The sequence below is a fragment of the Paroedura picta genome, chromosome 10 (assembly GCF_049243985.1).
Source record: "Paroedura picta isolate Pp20150507F chromosome 10, Ppicta_v3.0, whole genome shotgun sequence".
Taxonomy (NCBI): domain Eukaryota; kingdom Metazoa; phylum Chordata; class Lepidosauria; order Squamata; family Gekkonidae; genus Paroedura; species Paroedura picta.
In genome coordinates this window covers 59,327,545-59,348,293 of record NC_135378.1, presented here as the reverse complement: position 1 = coordinate 59,348,293, position 20,749 = coordinate 59,327,545, and the positions used below count along the sequence as shown (strand labels likewise).

Below are 20,749 nucleotides of genomic sequence, written 5' to 3'. Positions count from 1 at the left end.
CCCGGGCGCGCAGAAGCCATTCTCCCTTCCCACCCCCCCAACGGCAAAGGCTTCTGAGCGCCCGGGAATGGCGCAGGGCGGCTCGGCCGCCCTGCGCCCTCCCAGGGCGCGCAGAAGCCGTTCTCCCCTCCCAGCCCCCCAGCGGCAAAGGCTTCTGAGCGCCTGGGAACGGTGCAGGGCGGCTCAGCAAGCCTCCCAGCACCGTCCCCGGGCCCGCAGAATCCTTTGTACTCCCCCAGTTGGGGGAAGGCACAGGGAGCCACAGGCCTACCTTCCCTTTCGGCGGCCAGCAGAGTAATGGCCGCCGTGCAGGGAAGGGTAGCCCTCGTCGGGGATGGGGCGGGTTGGGAGGCGCTTCGCGCCTCCCTATTGGCTGTAGTCCAGGCAAACAGCCAATCAGCAGCCGCGTTGTGCGTGGCTGCTGATTGACAGTTTGGGGCTGGACTGACAAGCGGAGGGCCCAATCGGGAGGCGCTTCGCGCCTCCCGATCGGGCCCTCCGCTTGTCAGTCCAGGGGACGGGGCCTATTGGCACCCTTCCTCATCCCGGACAGGGTCCGCCCTCTGGGCCCTTACTGTTTTATTTTTTCCGCTCCACTAGGAGCGGTTAAAGATAAGGAGGAGTCACGCTGACTTCAAGCTGTCTTGCTGAAGTATGGCATGGTTAAACTGTGGCTTACTTCTGTGAGTTTTATGGCAAAAATCTGATATTTGTGAAAATTTAAGATTACTGTCAACTAAGTCCCATATTAAAGGAATCCTGGCACTCTCATGTGAATTTAAGTTGCTTCACAAATAACATCTATGAAGAAGCTGGGGGATACATGTATGTTTCATATACTACATGCGACATTGGTACTACCTTCCTGAAGTGTTCTTATATGCATTTTTCCTAATACATGTTCCCAATAATTGTCAAAATAGTCATGTCTTGGGATTTCATTATGGACACATAGTATCGCCAGCACATGTGCAAGAATTCAAAATAGCAATACTATTTTTGCTGAACAATTCATGCCTTTTTGATGCTCAGTACTTCTTTTCCAACTTCTCTTATGCTGAAGAATGTCCCAAATCTCTGAAGTTTTAAAAAAGCTGTTAAAAAAAAACTTAAGGGATTGCCTTTATTTATCAACTTATGGAGGGGCACACCATTTTAAAACTGATAATTTTGTTAATTTTTGCTGCAATTTTTGTGAACTAGAAATAGAAAACTTACAAACTGGGACTTTGCAAACTACTTAGAAATACACGTTTAATTTCAGAACCACACTATCAAACGATACATTCCAAACAGAATTTGTGCAATCTTATATGCTCATTGAAGTATTGTCATTTTTTACCCCATATTCTATATTACAAAACACAAAACTGTGCACTACTAGGGATTTGGCTATATTTTCACTTAGAGTTGAAGTCAATAAGTTTTGTGGAAAACTGCTTGGGCAGGCATGAAATTAATAAGCCATGCATTAATGTTTTACAGATAAGGGAACCTCTCGGAAGAAAGAAGCTCACATAGGTAAGAGAAAACAAATGTTTCTTTGACATAAGTTGATGGAGATATCCCCTTGCTATTAATCTTGAAGGCATTCCTTATGCCTAATGTTTCAAAAATGTCATGATGTTCTATATAGTCATTGGATATTACTGTTTTTCTTTCTAATTCTGTACATGTGGTACTGACCTAGGCACAACAGATGAAATGTAAACACAGAGCAATTTTGTGTAATTAAGTACATTTTATTCATACTACTGGGAAACACCATCTGGTGGAGAATCCTGCCAAGTTAGTCAACCATCACTTTAAAATGAGTGCCACCTGCATGCAAAATGTAATGGGACCATTGCCACATATCTTTTGGGGGTGATGCCTGACTTCTTCATAGTTTCTGATTATCTTCTTAGTGTTTTTCCCTCCAGTCTCTTTGCTCTAAAGTTGTACTAACTTTTGCCTTCATTCACACACTTGTGGAAATTTCTTTTGCTTCTCACATATATGGAGATGCACATAGGTATTCCATTTTGTTTGGTTTAAACAAAACCTATGGGTTGGTGATATTTTTGGTTCACTCTTAACTGTGAGTTAGACATAGGAAATAATGTGGCAGTCCAACCACTATGGATCAGCAATGGAATGTTTCTACTCTTCTGTCTCCAAAAGTGGTCAGAGATAGGTGGCAAGGTTTGTGGGCAGCCTTCAGAAAAGAATATTGCACTGGCCTGTTGGCCTATACTAGCTGTCCACTTAGAGTGAGGTTCTAAGTCGTGCCATCCCCTGGTCTCTGTCTCAAAACATACAGAACCCTTTCCAACTAACCAGTGTGGACATGAGCCAGTCATGGTTTGGGGGTAAATAGGAGATTTTTTTTTTACCACAGCAGAATAATTGGTTTTGATTTAGAGCAACCCCCACCCCCTTTACCCTGTTTTCTGAAGGCTGTTGGAATGGCATTATTTAGGGCTATATTAGGTTGGATGCCTGTCAAGTCTCCCTAATTTGTAATTAGGAAGATGACTCCCCTTTTGCAAATGCCTGATTTGGGCCACACTGATCCATGCTTCAGCAATCCCAGCACTGCCTTTGAAGATGACCTAGAAGCTGCAGCTGGTGCAAAAGTTACCCTATTTGTTAATAGCCAATGGGACGACATCACTCTTATCCTCATTTCCCTTCAATGGCTGCTGATTACTTTCCAGGTCTAATTCAAGGTGTTGGACAACCCTTAATGATCTATGTCCTGAATATTTGAAGGACTGTCTCCCAGTCCCTGCTTGTTCTTGTGTGGCAGCCCTGCTTTTCCCACCAATGACTGTTATCAGTTTCTCTACTGTCTAATGCACGTTCTGTCATGGTCTGGGGTTGAGCTATTTCAGTGGCTGACAAATGTCTCTGGAAGAGCTGCTGCCTTTCTATTAAGACTGTAGAACAGTTATTCTAGAGAGCTTTGCGAACAGCCTAACTCTAGATAAAGTATTGCTGATGGGAGGATAAGGTGTGTTCAGTTTGGTTTGTAGTGTCTTTTCAGATCTGTTGTTTTAATGTTAATTGTGTTTATATTGTTACATGGGATGGCCAGGAGAAATGCATGAACATAAGTATTTTGACTCTGAAGAAATTCCCCTTTTCATTACAGCCACTGTCCCACATAGCTTTTATGTCCAATGATTGTTAGAATAGCCTTTTTGTGGGGGTCATAAATACCTCTTTTATTTTTCACCAGCACAAAGAACTGGTTGGATCCAACCCAAGTTTCTTAAACTTGGAAATAGCAACAATTACTTTTCTAGAGAACTGGCTGTCAAACTGTTATATCAATGCCAATTCAACAACTTCTCAACTTAGAGTCAGCACTGATTTCAACAGAAAGCCTAACCACATGCTTAAATCCTTACACTGAAGGAAATGACATTTTAACTTGAGTTCTGTTCAGCATTCATGAGTTATCAATAGATATTTCAAGCTAGCCTGATAGGAATAGAAACTGAAATCCTACTGACGCATGATATATGTTCCATTAATATCCTGTGTACGAGTAAAACCTTTCTCATAAATGCCAGTATATACTATCATGTGAAAAAGAAATGTACAGGAAGAGATGTGATATCAGATTACGGGGGAAAGTGTGCAGACGAAATCCAATAGTAAAGTGATAAATGTTGCCAATGGATTCAGTGAAACGTGTTGCAGATGCTGTAACAGAACAGGGTGGAGCTTGACCAGCCAAGCAACATTTCAGACTTTCTTATAAGATGAGTAACAAATAAATTACAGAGCAAAAACTTAATGCTTAGCGAATGAGAAAATTGGACTGAAAAAATATGTAGTCTTAATAAAAGCCAAGGGAATTCTCACTGTCCTGTATGTGTTGCCTCAAGAGGTGGGGGGGGGGGGGAGGAGAACAACAAAGGGACAATGGTTTTGCACATATACACCTCTCACATGGTCATTAAAATCCCATGAGGTGTCACTAAAGTTTGATCAAACACTGAGCATTTGTAATCCTGTCAGCTGAGCACATGTAAGCGATTATGAACTTTCTTCAGTACATACATGTCATCATCATCATCATCGTCATCATCATCATTAATTGCCCACCTCTCCCCGAAGGCTTGAGGCGAGTTACAACATACGGATAAAAAACCCAATATAACCCCTTAAAACCAATTTAAAACAACAATACAATACAAGCAACTCCATAAAAACCAAGATGCCGTGGTGAAAAAAACTCCTCCCGGACCTAAACTCCCCCCAAAATCATCTTGTTCTAGAGGGGGAGGGTGCATAGAGCGTGCAGGTAGGATTTGCTACCGCCACTCCTATAGCAGGGCCCTGATCTTCCTTGCCACCCAGCCTCAACCATAGACCTGGCAGAAGAGCTCCGTTTTGCAGGTCCTGCAGAATGTTGAAAGCTCCCGCAGGGCCCACAGCTCCTCTGGGAGCTCATTCCACCAGGTTGAGGCCAGGACTAAAAAGACCCTTGCCCTGGTCAAACTGCCCCAGAAATGCAAGGTGTGAGACAGAGTGGTATCTGGCAGGGTCCTGCAAGTCCAAAGATGTTTTACTAAAAAATAGGGGCCACACCACCACCTCCTTTAGTCTACCTAGGAATGTCCTTGAAGATAGGGACAGATTGGAGAGGCCTCTCAATCCTCTCATTGCCCGTTTTGAAGAGCGGTGTGGAACGGGTTTAGGGAACAAGTGGTTGGCCTCAATGAAACAAGCAACCTATCCACTTTGGTTTGCAAAAGCCCCCTGAAACATTCATAGTGTTTTCCTGAAGGTAGCCAAGGGGTCTCTGTTTCTCTTACTGTATTAACCATCAGAAAGGTCACAGAAGAGGGACAAGAAAAGCCTTGCCACTTAAAGCCAATTGAATACTGATCCTTCTTCAAGGGCAGTAAGGGAACAAATTACCCTAGAGCTGGGCATGTGCTCACGGATGCAATGGAGGCTGCATAGAAATCCCTTTTTGTTGCTTCACTACCATCTGATGGACTCTCATAAGCATCTTATATAAGGTGTTCTTGCTGCTTATATAAGGTGTTCTTGCTCTAACCGTCTAGAATCCTTTAATATGTTTAGATATTAATTTCATTAATAAGGATTTTAACTTTGTCGGCATGATGCATCTAATTTTTATGTGTGTGCATGTTTATCGAGGCTCACAGCAGAATAAAAATACATACCACCCCACAGCATCAAATACCTTTATAATCTTTTTTTACACAGAATTAAGAAATAAAACCCATAGAGAGGATTTCATGACAGCAACAAGGTTTAGTTGGGCATTTTTTGATCTTATTCTCAATGTCATACCGAGAAGACTGCAGGCGCGCACGGTGTTTTCATTTGATCTCTTCCTCTAACTGAACACATCTATCACAGGTATAAAATCAGCACACTGCTATCAGAGTCTTAATCTTGGATGAAAGGAAGAAAACCATTTTGTGAAAGCAGGTAGCATCAGCCTGAGCTGCACTGTAGTTTTGTGGAACTGCAGTGACAGGAAACTAGTGTTTAGATTTGGATAAATATTATTTATACCTATACTTTAAAATTAATTATCAGGTAAACCCTTTCCAAACCTTTAACCTCTACAGACTGAATCTGCATCAGCAAAGTGGGAGTATGGCAGTTTTTGTTCATTCTCTCTCACTAATTTTGAAGGCCTGTATAAGTTTTCGGAGTGTACAATTGTACATGGATATGATGATTTTCATGAAACTGGAACCATTGCTTTTTCAGGATTGCTGGAAACAGACCTCTTCTTCACTAATCCTACTTACTCCATAGCTAGGTCCTAAAAGTATAGACCTGTCTTTTTGAAACTAAACAACCCCCAAACAAGAGCAGTGCAAAGGATGTGAATAAAGGAAACTCTCCTGGCAAGTCTGAAACTCAACTCCAAACTGACACAGCTTCTAAAGATTATTTTAGAAGTGTCTGACATTGGGAACAGCCACAGCTATTTGATGAATGTGATTGGCCAGGAATAACCCTACCAACAGTGCTGACCAATCAAGTTGACATCTTTATTTTGAACACATTTGGAGAGGATGCTTCCTTATGTAGAAGTGCAGGTCTGACAGTTCAGTCATAATACATGATGTACCTAATGATCCCCAGTCATCTTCTGTATATCCCTCATCATAAAAAGAGCTTTGTTACCATACTTCCATAGTTATGCTTCCTACCTAATCAGATTTGCATTTCATTCCACTTTCAAAGAGCTCAGGTCATAGCATAAACAGAGTTACTCCCTTCTCAATCTATTAAAGTCAATGGACTTAAAAGGATACAAGTAGGAACCCTTGTGGGCACATGTGATTTCCTCCTCTGCCACTATTTTATCTCTCAGTTCTCTGAAAGTCCTCTTAGCTCCTCCCTCTTTCCTGATTCATTCTCTTCTTCCCACCTAGCAGCCAAATTACATTTATCTGCTCTCCTGAAGTTCTCTTCCACTTCTCTGCTTGGTTATTGGCCATCTTATCTATGTCTCCCTGTGGAAGGTTCTGCCACACTCCTTCCCCTTGGCTCAGTGTCAGGCCACTCATAGGAGGTGAGCCTGCCCCTGCCCCTGCCTGGCTTATGAACTCCTTGTGGAGCTAGCTATCCCCTCAAGATTGCCTCTGACATCCCACCCTCATAGGACTGCAAACGGGGCCTCAGGCAATTCAGGCCCCCTGCATTCATTTACTTCATTTATACCCCACCTTTCTCCACAGTGGGAACCAAAACTGTTGGCAGAGTTTTAATATGTAAAGAGAAAGTAAAGCACCAAGCTGCTTACAATAATAAAGTAGTTTTATTATGAAGACTGTGAATAGGAGAGGAGACCTAACTGGGTAATTTGCTGTTTTCATTCAGTCTGTTCAAGGGGCAAGCAGTGAGGAAGTGTGTTCAAAGAAACAAAAAGCCTCCAGTGAATCAATCAGGACACGGGAAGAGAGTATTTGAAAAATATCAGGAAGTTTCTAATCAGTTAAATACACATCTCCTCTGATGCCTCCGCAGGACATTCTTCATATTCTATTTAACCATGCACACTGTAGATCTTGCATAATCCTACAAACACAGCTTACATAATTTTCCTGTACTTCTTTATATCTGAATGACACCTCTGTGAGATAGGTTATGTTGAAAGCATGTGACTTGTCTAATATCACCCTGTGAGTTTTCAAAGCAAGATGGAGATTCAAGCCTGAGCCTCACAGATCTTAATCTGAATCTCTAACCTTCCAGTGGTCCCCAACCCCCGATCCAGGGACGGTACCGGTCCATAGATCAGTTGGTACCAGTCCGCGGCTCCTCCTCATCCTCCTCCTCGGCTGCTGCCTCGGGGGCTGCCCTGCCACTCTGCCGCTAGCTCACCTTTGGTGGTCTCTGGCGGCCGCCATAGCTGGGGCTCCCCCTCAGCATGGCACTGCACAGCCGCTGCTGGCAGCACCCCCCAGCGGGCGGTGGGAAGTCAGGGGCGCCAGCGGGAAAGCAAGCGGAGCAGGGGCTCAGGTGGCAGCGGCAACATCCCTTGGCAATAGACTACCTCCCCGGGCCTCAGTAAAATTGTCAAGCACTGACCGGTCCCCAGCGATAAAAAGGTTGGGGACCACTGCCCTATACCACATTGTCTCTATAGGGTGGTTGCTGTTGAACAGTAGCAAGCAGCCATGCCTAGCTGAAGCATCCAAGTTAGTTGGTATTAAATCACCCAGAGGTTACTGCCAAGCCTAATGTTGCCACCCTCCTGGTGGAACCTGGTGATCTCAAGAATTACTACAGAACTCCAGATGACGATGATCTGCCCCCTTGGAGAGAATGCCTGCTTTGGCAGATGGACTGTATGGCATTATAGTCACCCTATCCAAAAGTCTTCAACTCTGCCACAAAATCTCTAGGAATTTCACAGCCTTGAGCTAACCCCAGTGAATCCTCCCTCAAAGGTCAAAATAGTCTTGGAAAGGAACTTGCCTTTCACCTTGCCTTTTTACTAAGAGTATCAAGGTTGGAACCTGTAGTTGCCTAGCAATGTGCCCTGAGGTAGTCTGCTTCTTAAACCTACAGGCACTCCTTTTATCATTTTTGTGGTTTTTAACACACACACACACACACACACATGCACACACTTTTATTTTCCTATTTCCCTGCAAATCTGGGGCCCTTTTCAAGTATGCAGAAAGATCTTCACAGTTCCAGTCACTGAATTTAAGTATCTAAAGATTTGTCTGACTTTGCTATTAAAATATAAGATGATGATATCTCTACACAGAATTGCACTGTTGGTTTCACCCGATTTTAAGTTATTTCTTTAGTTTGTGGCGGCAACAAATTCCTGATGCCACTATATAAAAATATTCTCTCATGAAGTCTTATCTTTAATCAAAGGTAAACTAGAGTATGATTAAAACTTCAGGATCCATTTGGTGGTGATATAATGGCATATCCATCCCAGAGAAATGAGATCAATGAAATAAACAATCTATAAGCTTAAGCACTTTGTGTATAATTTAAGACTCATTTATTTCTGCCCTAGTTTCTGTGGGTAGCCACTAACAGAATCTCAATCAATACATTCTCCTTTCATTTATATGGCTTATAGTTCTGCCATGACTTATTTACAGTACACTGGAATTACCAGATGATTAACATGTTATAAACTAAAAAGCACCAAGATAAATATTACAACCATTTGGCTGACTTAATGTAATTAATACTAGAGTGCCCACTGCTAATTTTAAAATGGTTGGCCCTTAAATAAAAACTGCATGTCACTGTTTCCTTAATGTAGCAATAGCACTTGGAAATATATTTCAAACCAAGAAATCATCTTATTATAAGGCTGCTGAAGGGAAAGAGAACACTCTTGCATTGCACTCTCCCTGTCCACTACTTATTACTTCCCTTTGTAGCTAAGATGAAAATATAATATTACTAACAGATGCATGTAACAGAACAGATCCAAAATGATTGGAACTCTATCCCTCCCTCCCTTTTGTGTATTTCTGTGTGTGTCTGCATGAATAGGAGTCTTGTTCAAACAGAGGTTGACATGAAGAATACAGAGAAGAGTACTCCCTTACATTGCTACAAATCATTCTTTTTTAAAAACAGCTTTTCTCTAGAAAGATGGTCATCAGGGTTTTATCATAGACATTTTGATGTAACATTTCTGCCTAAAAGACCCCTTTCTAATGGCCACTTCAATTTTCCATAAAATTGGCAGGCACAGGTCAGAGACTGCAGATATTTGTTGAAGTGGATTCATCTGGAAGCACCTTTTAGGTCTCAGTATTCACAGTCTGCATAATTCACAGTTAAAGTTTTGCAATATTTTTATATTTCCTAGCTATTGCTTGGCAGGGGTTGAATTAGTCGAACCAAATAAGGACTCAACAAACACTCTTTTTTGGCATGAAAATGGCCACAGCCATTTTATTATTTGAGAATGGCGTAGCCTGGAAGCGGACACGCCCTCTCATGGTCAACCAACCACAAGGCAGCCCTTTTACCCCACAGGTCTCCATTCACGGGTCATGCTGGCTCACACACCTGCTTTCCCGGACAACTGACCTGCAGCTTGTGGGAGGTGGCAGGTGTATGCGAACCCGCTGGGCGTCTTTTGCCTCTGCTGTTCGCCTGCCACCCGGAAATGCAAGCTCCCCAAGCGGGCTCCACATCCACACAGCCCCCCAATGGGGCCCCCCATTTACTAGGGATGTCAGCACGCAAGCTTGGCCCCTTGGAAAATGTCTGCTTCCAGCCAACCAACCACCAGCTGTGACAATAACTCCACACAAACCCCTCCTGTTTATTTATGTTTCATAAATATACAAGACAACTGTTACAACCCTTTAAACACAACAGTATTGAGGGAGGGTGGGTGGGTGTTTGCTTCAATGCTGAAGGGGATAAGAGGCAGAGCAGACTGGCTCTGCTCCCTCTTATGGAGCACTTTTCTCTGCCCCTCCCCTTTCTGCTGCTGCTTCAAGTCTGCTGCTAGGAAGGCTGGGACTTGTAGTCCCTGTTCTCCCTCTCAACGTCCTTTTCAGTGCTCCTGGAACCCATGGCAGCAATTGCCCCTTTGCTGACTCTCAGGTGCTTTTGTAGCATTAATTCTAGGGCAAAATGTTGTTCAGAGCGAAGTTAAATGTGATTCCAACATAAGTCTACAATTTCCAGAATTGTACTATTATCTTCCTTTCTGATACTATTCAAAATGTTAAGGAGATATTTTTGTTCTTTTTTTAATCAAACCAAATATAAGACCTTATTGGTTCATTCAGTAGCCAAGTATTTTATTTGTCCTGTTTTGAATGTTAAGCCGATACATTTACACACTCACACTTTTTCACTGTGCATGTATAGAAACTTGAAGCAATTTTCTTTATTCAAACTTTAATTTATTATTGTATAACCTTCCTTAAACAACTTGTCCCAAAGATCCAGTGGGATACCGATAGAAAAATCCTTGTATCACATGTTGATGTATTTTTCACCAGAACATAATCTTCTAGCTTAAGCAAGATGAACATGATTTCCTAATATAGAAAAGAATCCTAATATATATAGATAAATTCAGGCTGTCTCAGTTGTGCTGCAGGTTTAATGAGCAGCTGATCAAACCCTATTTGTGAAGCTCAGCACCCTAACTCTCCTCAAGGGTTAACTTGAGTCTTAGTAGGCCTGCTCCAACTTGCAGGTGTTTGTAATTAGGCCTTTCTGCTGACATCATCATCTCTTTCAAGGCTGGATTCAAGAATGTGATAATTGATTAATTGTGAGGACCTGTGCTCAGAAAGATAACTAGATGGAAGGGGGACCAGCCGTGGAAAATTGAGCTCTCTGATTGGGTTCAAGAGAACACCTCAAGTCAAAGGGCAAAAATCTGTTATTAGATTGTAGACCAGAAGGATGCCTTTATAATTTTCTCAAACTATTGCTCAGTGCTACATCGTGATGGACAGCTGCATAGAGAATGCTTGAGCTTCTAGCTTGTATTCTAGCATTCTAAGAAGGCATGCCATCTAATATCACTTATTGAATGTATTAGATCAGGCTTTTTCAGCAGAGGTTTTGAGAAATCCTGGGGTTTCTTGATTGTCCTGAAAGGCTTTCCCAAATGGGTGGAAGACAATTAATTTTAATATATTTTAATTGGTTAAACATTTATTGGGTGATACAACCATATATGATCATGTCAACCCACCCCTCCCAAAATTGCCTGGACGGGGTTGGAATAGGAGAGGTCCTAGGTTGGCACATACATCGCTATGCTTCCCAACCCTATTCTGCTTGATTGTGCCACTTCTTGAAGGCTGAAAAATATTTCAGGAGTTTCTCTGGTAAAAAAAAAAAGTTGAGAAAGACTTTATTAGATAGAAAGATGATTTTCTGTTTTTCTTGCTATTGAACTGCAGAGACTGCATTGTATAGTGATATCTCGTCTTTTTTTTTAAAATCCTGCTAGTAAACTTGCATACATTTTTACAAAGGTCTGTTTGCTTTGGTGTATGTAACCTTGTGGACCTGTGGACTGCTTATTTATAAAAAAGGTGGTGACTCAGAGAAGGCGGAATCCAGGCTTGCAAGAGGCCATCTAGATTGCTGGTTTCTGTTCTAATCCAAGTTTCTAATTTCTCTACATGTCTGGTTTGCTGGAAATTGCAACTGCATATTAAGGACATAAACAGATAGGATCTCTGTTTCTCCCAGTTTCAGGCCCATCCACTGGCCTTGCAAGTTAAGAGCCATGCAACTCCCAGCCTTCACCCCTTATACCCAAACTTCAAGCCTCCTCCCCACCTTGGATATCACTGTGTGGCTCTAGATTGCCAAAGTTTATCTCCCCCCACCTGACACAGGCCTTGGAGAGTGATAGCTGCACAGCTCCCATCCTTCAACATGCCCCCCCCAACTGGCCTTGGAGGTTGAGAGTTGTGCAGTTCTTAATCTTCTAGGATACCCATCTCACTTTCCTCAGAGGATGAGAGTTTTGTGGCTCTTGATCTCTTAGACTTCTCCTTCCTTAGCTTCAGAGGTCAAGAGTTACATGGCTTTTAATTTCCCAGGCTTTCCAAACAAAAACACAAACTGGCAGAGGTTTCTGGATCCTGCCCTCAAGAAATAATATCTATGTCGTCTTGGTTATCTATCCCTTTTCCAGCTCTGCTTGGCAGATTTTGTTTATTTCCTGACCCTTCTTAGTTATTTCCTAATTTCTAAATTGCTTCTCATATACAAGACATACTTGAATTAATTGCAACTTTTCTGAGCTGGCACTGTTTTAAGACCCCATTTTGACTTGGTAAGAATGCTGGCTATATTGCTGTCAGAATGACATGCTTATGTCATTTGACATATTTTATAAGATTGTTTTACATGTAGTTCTTCCAAAGTGAGATACACAAAAGAACACCTGTGATTAGATATTATGTAGTTTACATTGTAGTTTAGTTGTAGTTATAGTTGTAGTAAACCATGTAGTTTACATTGACCTTCTGGTTATTAAAAATGGCATGTGCATATTTTGCAGTACTGTAAAGCAATATACATATTTACAGTATTTGCTGGCGTATAAGACTACTTCCCCCCCCTGAAAAACATACCTCCAAGTGGGGGGGGTCGTCCTATACGCCGGGTGCACTTCAGTTGGGATAGACATAGCTGCCCATAGTGGCCCATAGTACTGTAATGTAATGTAACAAACTCTATATTTTGAGTGGAAATGTTGGGTGGTCATCTTATACGCCCAGTCGTTTTATACGCCGGCAAATATGGTATTTTAAATCTGTGATGCCTTAGGCCAGTTTGATTGACCCAGTAATAATGTTTAAATTCACCTAGCTAATATGATCCTTAGGCCATGATGCTGTTGTACTCTTCTCTTCAGCAGAATTATCCTTACATTTTTACACCGTCACAGTTAAGATTGTGATATTAAAATGAACATTAAGCAGAGCCTGTCTGCAGAAGAGTGGAAGGAGGCTTTATTGACTGCAATAGATTTTATACATACAAGATTTGATAGTGGCAAAAGGTGTGAAGTGACCATTAAACTCTTCCATGGCACATACTGGTCTATCGACAGTTGAGTGTTTGTATATTTATCAGTGCCATATTCATTTGTGACATGATCCTATAATCCTCTTAATTCTGGAAGAGAAACTGCTTCTATCAGACACATTTTGTCTAATATTCCATGTCCCCATATTACAAAAGTAAAGAAAATTATAAATTGAGCTTGGTAGTTTAGTAGCGTTTTCGAAGTCTGTAGTGTATGAAATGGAGTTCTGACTGTCATATTGGCAGATGCCCTTTATGGGTCATAAACCAAGTTATTAATACAATCTGTTTTTTTTTTAATGAGACACGTGGTCATGATAAGAAACTCAATCTGCCTGTGTTGGAGTACAAATAACCCCCAAACTGTGCTTTGAAAATCAATGGATTTCTGCATTTCACTTTGCTCCATGCAGCTGTCATTGCAGATGGTGTCAATCAGAACTGTTATAACTCATGATGCGTATCTATTAATGCAGTGTGCTATATACAAAAATCACTGGTTAAGAAAAATAGTTTGGAGTATTATAAAAAGATTCTACAACCAGCTGTTGATCTGAATTAAACTTAAGTTTGTTGTTGTTGTTTTTTCGTTACATTAAATAAAGTCATGTATTGGTTGTTATATATTTCCACCTAATACAAATCATGAAAAGGAAAAGGAAAACAATAATTGCTGTCATTGTCGTTTTGTAAGACTGAATTGATTTTTCTCCTGGTAAACGGAGGGGGGGGGGGAGGGAATCACCCAAAATGCCATGCTAGGGTTCATAGAGCCTGCATTGACAAAAGTCATGTGACTGTAACAATTAGAGGACTTGGGTGAAATTAAGACAAATAAAATGGCTACACTGAACCCACCAACATGACCTCTTATTATTTTACGTAGATATTAGGTTTTGGCCATTTGCTCTAAAACAGTAGAAATAAAATGCCCCCTTTCTTCTCAAGGTCAGCAAATTCAGGCATAATTGGTGTATATGTATAAGACAGTAGTTATGTCAGGACTAGATGTGTGAATAGTTCCAATAACATCCCTACATGAGGCCATATTATACTGAACTTTTTGGCAGGGAGTTGGTATAACATAGTTGGCCAACCACCAAGGGGGAGTTAGAGATCTCCTGGAATTACAGCTGATCTTTAGATGACAAAGGTCAGTTCACCAGGAGAAAATGGCTTTTTCAAAGGATGGACTCAAGGCCAATATTCTCCAGGTCTTTTCAGTCTCCTGATCTCCCCAATCTCTAACCGTGTATCTCCAGGAATTTTCCTCCACAGAGCTATCAACTCTATACTGTGGCTGTTATACTGCAAGGTAACAGTGTATTTTTAAATTCAGTCCTTAATGTCTTAATTCAGCCCTGAGAAAGGCTCAAAGATATAGCGGACTGAAGGGAATATCTACGGATTGGGTTGACCAGCTGAGCTTTATGGGTTCCTTTCTGCATTTTTGCAGACTGATTTTGTAATTTAAAAATAAGGTAGAACTGAAATTAATTTCCAAGTAACTGTGCATAGGACCACAGTCTTAATCCTACTGAAGTCACCAAACCTGAGCATATACCATTGCTGTTTCATTATTATAGTTATCATCATTAAAAAAAAATAACCATACTATTTTTCTTGGACTCATAGTTCAGCCTTTTCCATCTGATGAATAGCAACATGGTCTGCAGAAAGGGATCAAAGGGTTAAACTGTTTGTTTACAGTTGTTGCTAGTGGGAACAGACAGAGTCGGTCATATGGTCTGTTTGTCTTGCTGAGGCCATTACCCAACTCAGCTTTGTCATATCCACAAGTTTAGCAGGAATAGAAGCTTTCTACTTCCTCCCTTTGTTTGAGAAGAGCCCTGCTTTAGGCAGAGTGTCAGATCCATCTTGAATCTTCATCATGTAACAGCTGAGGTGTAGAGCTCCTGAATGAGCTATAGGAAGCTATGCATTTTCTTGTTTTGTCTTCCAGACTTCCCTGTCCTGTTTAGCTAGTAAAATTGTCTTTTTTATACAGTATACTTGCCTTGCCTGGTCTCATCATTTATACAATAATTCTGCTATTTTTTATTACATTAACTCCTCTTGTTTGTTTTTTATTTGTTTGTTTGTTTTTTACCAAAAGGGAAAGAGGGGGGCTGGGTGATCAATCAGCCTTCTGACCATCCAGGCTTGTGTCTGTTTTGTTTTTAAGCCAACCATTTACACAAAATGAGTCTTTGGGCTCCAGTTACTATGTGCAGTGTCTTACAAATCCACGCAGACAGAAATAAAGCCCCCCAAAAAACACAAATCCCCCAAAGGGGGAAGGAATGCCGTATCGCTCTGGCATGTCTCCATAGCAATGTGGAAGTGTTTATTTTTTAAAATTAAAAATGCTTCTGTGTTTTGGCATTACTGCATAGCAATGTAGAAGTGCTTTTTTACAACATTAATTTTGGGGCTAGGGGGGAAGACAGTTTCAGTCCACAAGAGAACTGCTGTGCTGTGATTGGCAGCTTGCTGTGATTGACAACCAAGGAACAGAGGGAGATGTTTGTTTTGCTTTCCCTTGCAGCCTTGTCAGGAGGCAAAAAGTCATGATGGGTCAGAGGGAAAATGTGGGAGGAATCTCGCATGAGGAGGGCTGCAAACGTGAAGTTTACCATCCTACTTTTGCATACAGGAGGACACACACATTTTACCCCTCTGTGCAGCAATGGTCTAAATATTTACTATTCTTTACAGATGATAAACAAGCCATTTAGATTTTGAACTCATTGTTCCTTAGAAAATAAAGTTCTCTTGGTCTTTACCTGGCTTACACTGGAAATTACATAGAAAATTAACTGGTATACACCAGCTTGTGGATTATTTTGTATTTAATTCTCTATGGTAATAGGAAATACAGTTATTATATAAAGCGACCCTTATATTGCAAAGGCATTCTGAAAGACATATCTTACAGAATATCCAGTTAAGAGGTAATAGTTGCAACAAGTGTTTGGCCTTTTGATCCAGAATACCGTTTGTCATGAATATTGGATGTTACAGTTTCAAACTCCTTTGAAATACACTTTTAACATGTTTGACTTGCAGACATTTTCCATTGATCAAAAGTTTCCCAACTCCTTTGAAGTTTTCAGAATTGCAGCCATCAATTAAAGACAGCTGTCTCACACCAGTTGTTTCACTGTGACCCGCAATTAGCTACTCCGGCTTAATCTACTACAGAATGTGATCTGCAAGACTGAACTTGGCACTGTGAGCTGGAGAAGCTTGACTTTGTCTTCATTCTTCTAAACCCTGAACATGGCTGATTTGAAAACACTCTGAAACTGTTTGTGCTGGTGTATCAGAGGAATTTACCTAACTGGTAAAAAAGCACTGGAAGGCTAACTACTTTCTGCAAAGGGAAACCTTGCATTTATTGTTTTTGAATGTAATTTTGTGCTATAAATTGAAATATTATGATTTATTATGCTGCATATTTGTTGGATAAATTCATGATGCTGTTTACTAATGTATTATTAATTTAGTCTCACCTTATATTTGTACCCTGACTAGTCCTATTTCATTGTCTGAAGAAGTGTGCATGAACACCAAAGCTCACACATTGTTTGTCTTAAAGTTGCCACTGGCTTCAAATTTTGATTCTGCCAAGAGTAAGGCATGATGTGGTTCCAGATCATTAGTGCATGTGCTTCATTCGTGTGCTTTATGTAGGGTTATGTAGGGTTTGGGACAAATAGACCTGTACACAGCTTTGTGGCCTAAGTCTGTGTGGCTTGCCAGAAGAATCAAGGGAGGATTGCTGTGGGAAAATATATGATTGTTCAGTGGAGGAGACCCAGGTAAGCTGCACCACCAGGAAGTATTCCCCAGCCACTGGGCAAACACCAGTCTCCAGAAAGTCATTTGTAAGACCAATAGCATGATACGTTCCAAGGTGCATGGACAAATTATGCACACAAGTAGAATACAAGTGCTGGGCTCATTTGTTCATGCAAGCACCTTAGCTTACTTGTGTTGCTTGTGTACCTTTGTGGCCAGCCAGCCAGCACTTGTCTGTTGTTTTTCAGTGCTGCTGCCTTCCATGGCACCAGAAATTTCTGGAGTCCTGCCCTTGGTATGACTGATGAAGGGATCTCTTTCAAGTTTGTTTGTGAGCAGGCATGACAAATTTGGGGTGGGGTGTTGCCTTGTCAGTCCCCCTCCCATGACTAGAGGCCTAAGTCTAGTTCTTTTCAGTTTAGAAAAAGAGATGAGTTAGGGGGGGCATGATAGAGGTCTATACAATTATGCATGGGCTGGAGATAGTTGACAAAGAGACAATTCTCCCTCTCCCAAAAAACTAGAACTTGAGGGCAACCAATGAAACTGATGGGCATTAAGTTCAGGATGGACAAAAGGAAATACTACTTCGCTGCTAGAGTATTTAGTTATGTTCACAGGAATACACAATTTTGAAAGGAGTATATTCATGGAGTCTGTCAATGGTTTCCAGCTGTGGTGATTGAGGAGAATCTCTATATTCAGAGGTGCTATTTGAATTTCAGAGCCAGGAGGCAACATTATGACTGTTTCCGCCATCTGCTAAAAACAATGTAATGGCCAACTTAGTTTCATGGAATCATGAGTGTTTTACACTGAAATCTCATTGTTCAGGTGCAGATCCGAATGCACTCTGTGTTTGCAGTGCAGTCTGTGAATGCTTTTAAAACCAGATTCTTTCCCCTCCCAGGGGAGGGAATTCATGTTTACTCAGTGAGGAAGCTAAAGAGTCAAGTGGGCTTCCTCTTCCACCTATCCCACATGAAGTGATGACGTATCAGTTCTAATAGTTGGCCTCTCCTCCCGACGTCTGCCCTCCCCTCTGTATTTTTTCCTTTGAACATGATCACATTACAATGCTAATCTGCAGTAGCAAAAGAACCATTGAAAGTTGACTCCACCTTCTTGCCTCTCTTGTATCCCCCTCCAGTGTCTAAATAAATCTTATGATTTAAGGTGCAAATGGGGATTTAATAAATTTGGTGCAGGAAAAGATTTGTGTATTGTCTTTGTCTTCCTGCATGCATGGTCACTGAGCACATGTTAACACAAGAACGTCAACCACCACCACCCCTTGCTTGGGTGCTTTGAGTGCCATGGGAATCATGGGATTGGGGGGGGGAGTTTTTCTTTACTGTGTTACAGCATGAGCTTGTTATTGCTGCTACGCTAATTTTTCTCCCCTGCTCATCTGGCCCAAGAGATGGGCTGCAGCAAAAGGGCAGCCCTGAGGAAAAAGGTGCTCCCCTGGATTCTGCTGTCCTTTGTCACCCTTCTTTGAGGCCCAGCAGCAGTGGTGGCATCCAGGAGGAGAGGCATGAACAAGCCAGCAGAAAGCAAATTTTGGCCCCTGGCCATACTCACCCGGAGGGGCAGATAATTGGGGCTCTCGCATTTGAGTCTGCCTGCCCATTCCTAATGGAGGAGAGGGGTGAAGGAGTTGGCATTTTCCTTATCTTGATTGTGTTAGGAATGTGATTGCCTTATTGTGCATGTTCAGACCAAAAGAAACAGGTGGGGACCTGGTTGGGAGGTAAGATTGCCCACTCTCCTGACAGAAGTGTAGAACCCTGATGGGTGATGGAGAAAACCACAACTGCAGAATGCCAGGTGCAAATGTGGAGTCTGCATTCAGAATTCAATACTATGAGAATGCACCAGCAAATCATAACTGTGGAAACTGTCCAAGAGAAGGCCTTGGCCTTTATGTTCTATTGATGGCCGTCAGATGAACTGATTGGCCACTGTGTGAAACAGGATGAAGAACTAGATAAACCGTGGTTGGGTCCAACAGGGTTGTTCTAATATTCTTATGAGCCAATGAAATGTAGAAATAATACTGAACTAGAACTAGTGAGAATCATATTACCATTTTACCATGAAAGTCCTGGGGTGAATGAGAGCTAATCTTCTCTGCCTGTCTAATTTACCTCACTGAATTGTTTTAAGGATAACTGTACGTACTACTCTGAGCTCCTGAGCAATAAGCTCAGGAGCATACTCACTAATGAACAATAAATATGTTTAAATTCAAATAGTTGTGAAGCCAGTACAAGTGTGATAAATTTATGTATGTCTTTCAAATATGGATCCTGTGTCATACAACAAACTGTATAAAATAAGGCCTGATATGGTATTTAAAAATTAATTGTGTCAATACCTAATATAGCATAGTTGCTAATTAAGAACCTAGAATTCTTTGGTTTAGATTTCATATCTGTCATGAACTTATCTTCAGTCCTCATTGATAGGAGTGGGATTCTACCCTAACTTTTAGGTCTGTTGCAGAAATTATTTGAAGGTACAATACATGAATGATCTGAATTGCCATATGAATATTATTATTTTTACAGCACACGTGCATAAAACAATGGACAACAAGTTGCAGACTGTATATCAGATTTCAAAACCTCATGGCTTCCACCTTATTTGAATCACAAAGGGCAATGCAACATTTCACCCTCTTTGTACAACTGAAACTTCCATAGTCAATAAACATTGTACGTCAGCATACCTCCACTTTTAAAAGGTCATGCAGTGCATTTTGCTTTCAAACATGTATGTTTGATTATGGCAATTCCCCTCACTCCCAAATACATTCCCCCCCCCACTCCCAAATACATTCAACACAAGTCTGCTTTTATTAAATGCCCTTTGGTTGAGCCAGATGGGTCACTTAGAAGAAACACACACAATGATGCATCGTTCTATGGTCTTGAAATGCTTGATAGAGGCACATAACCTGAGCTGAGAAATGAGTGCTTGAAAAGAGTTTCCAGGGATTCACATTACTGTTCTTTTATTCTATGTGGAAAATAGGATGCCTCCACATTAGAAGTGGTGTGAAGGCCATGGAAACAACTTTGTCAGGTCTTCACAGATATTTTTGATTAGATGTAATCTAGTTGAGACTGAATGAGCTCTGCTAATAAATGCCTACATTTTCCTTTTGAAATTGTACCAGATGTATGGTGGGGGAATGACTGAAGCTTGGTTGGGAAAATATTTTTATTTTAACTGGGTAAAATAAAGGCATAATTTCAAATGTTTCATCCCTGATGTGTCAGCTGGAAAATCTTTTTAAATTATTATTTTGCTTCTTTGTGCAAAAGTTACTCGCATATAAGCCAACCTGCATATAAGCCGTGGCACCTAATTTTACCACAAAATCTGGGCAAATGTATTGACTTGCATATAAGCTGTGGGTGGGAAATGCTCCATCATCACAGGCTCTCCCATCCAGCCTCCCCCCTCTACAAATACAGAAAAGTCAAGAGGATGAATAGCTGCTGGGTTTTGTACGCTGATTTTCACCCACAGAAACCAAAAGAATAGTTTGGAAGAAGTGATTAAGAGAAGGAAGAAGTGAAGGCAAAAGGAAAAAAAAAAGATCAGAGTCCCTCAGTTGATGTCCTGCAAGCTGCCAAAGCAATGATTGGCTGGCTTGAGCAAGCTTTTATTTCAATTACCATATATACTTGCATATAAGCCAAGGAGGGTGTTTTCAGTGTGAATAAAAGTGCAGAATGGAAAGCCAGAACAGCTGACAAAAATATACATGAGTATACAAAGAGATGAAAAGGAGAAAATTAGTACATCCTTAGTCATCTTTTGCACTTTATTCTAGTTGATAAGAACATCCTTCTGCTTCCTTCCTTCCTAG

At 41.2% G+C, this 20,749-nt stretch overlaps 1 long non-coding RNA gene across 2 annotated transcripts in view; it reads left to right on the top strand.

The window, feature by feature from the left end:
- The window catches only part of LOC143819806 (uncharacterized), a 286,700-nt gene extending 268,759 nt beyond the window's left edge, over positions 1-17,941 (top strand). The window contains exons 3-4 of one of the 2 annotated variants that reach the window (XR_013225099.1): positions 1,486-1,521; positions 16,132-17,941. This is a non-coding gene — a long non-coding RNA (uncharacterized LOC143819806). The remainder of the gene's footprint in view (positions 1-1,485; positions 1,522-16,131) is intronic. The other variant, XR_013225098.1, reaches the window with a different exon arrangement.
- Positions 17,942-20,749: the final 2,808 nt, after the last annotated feature.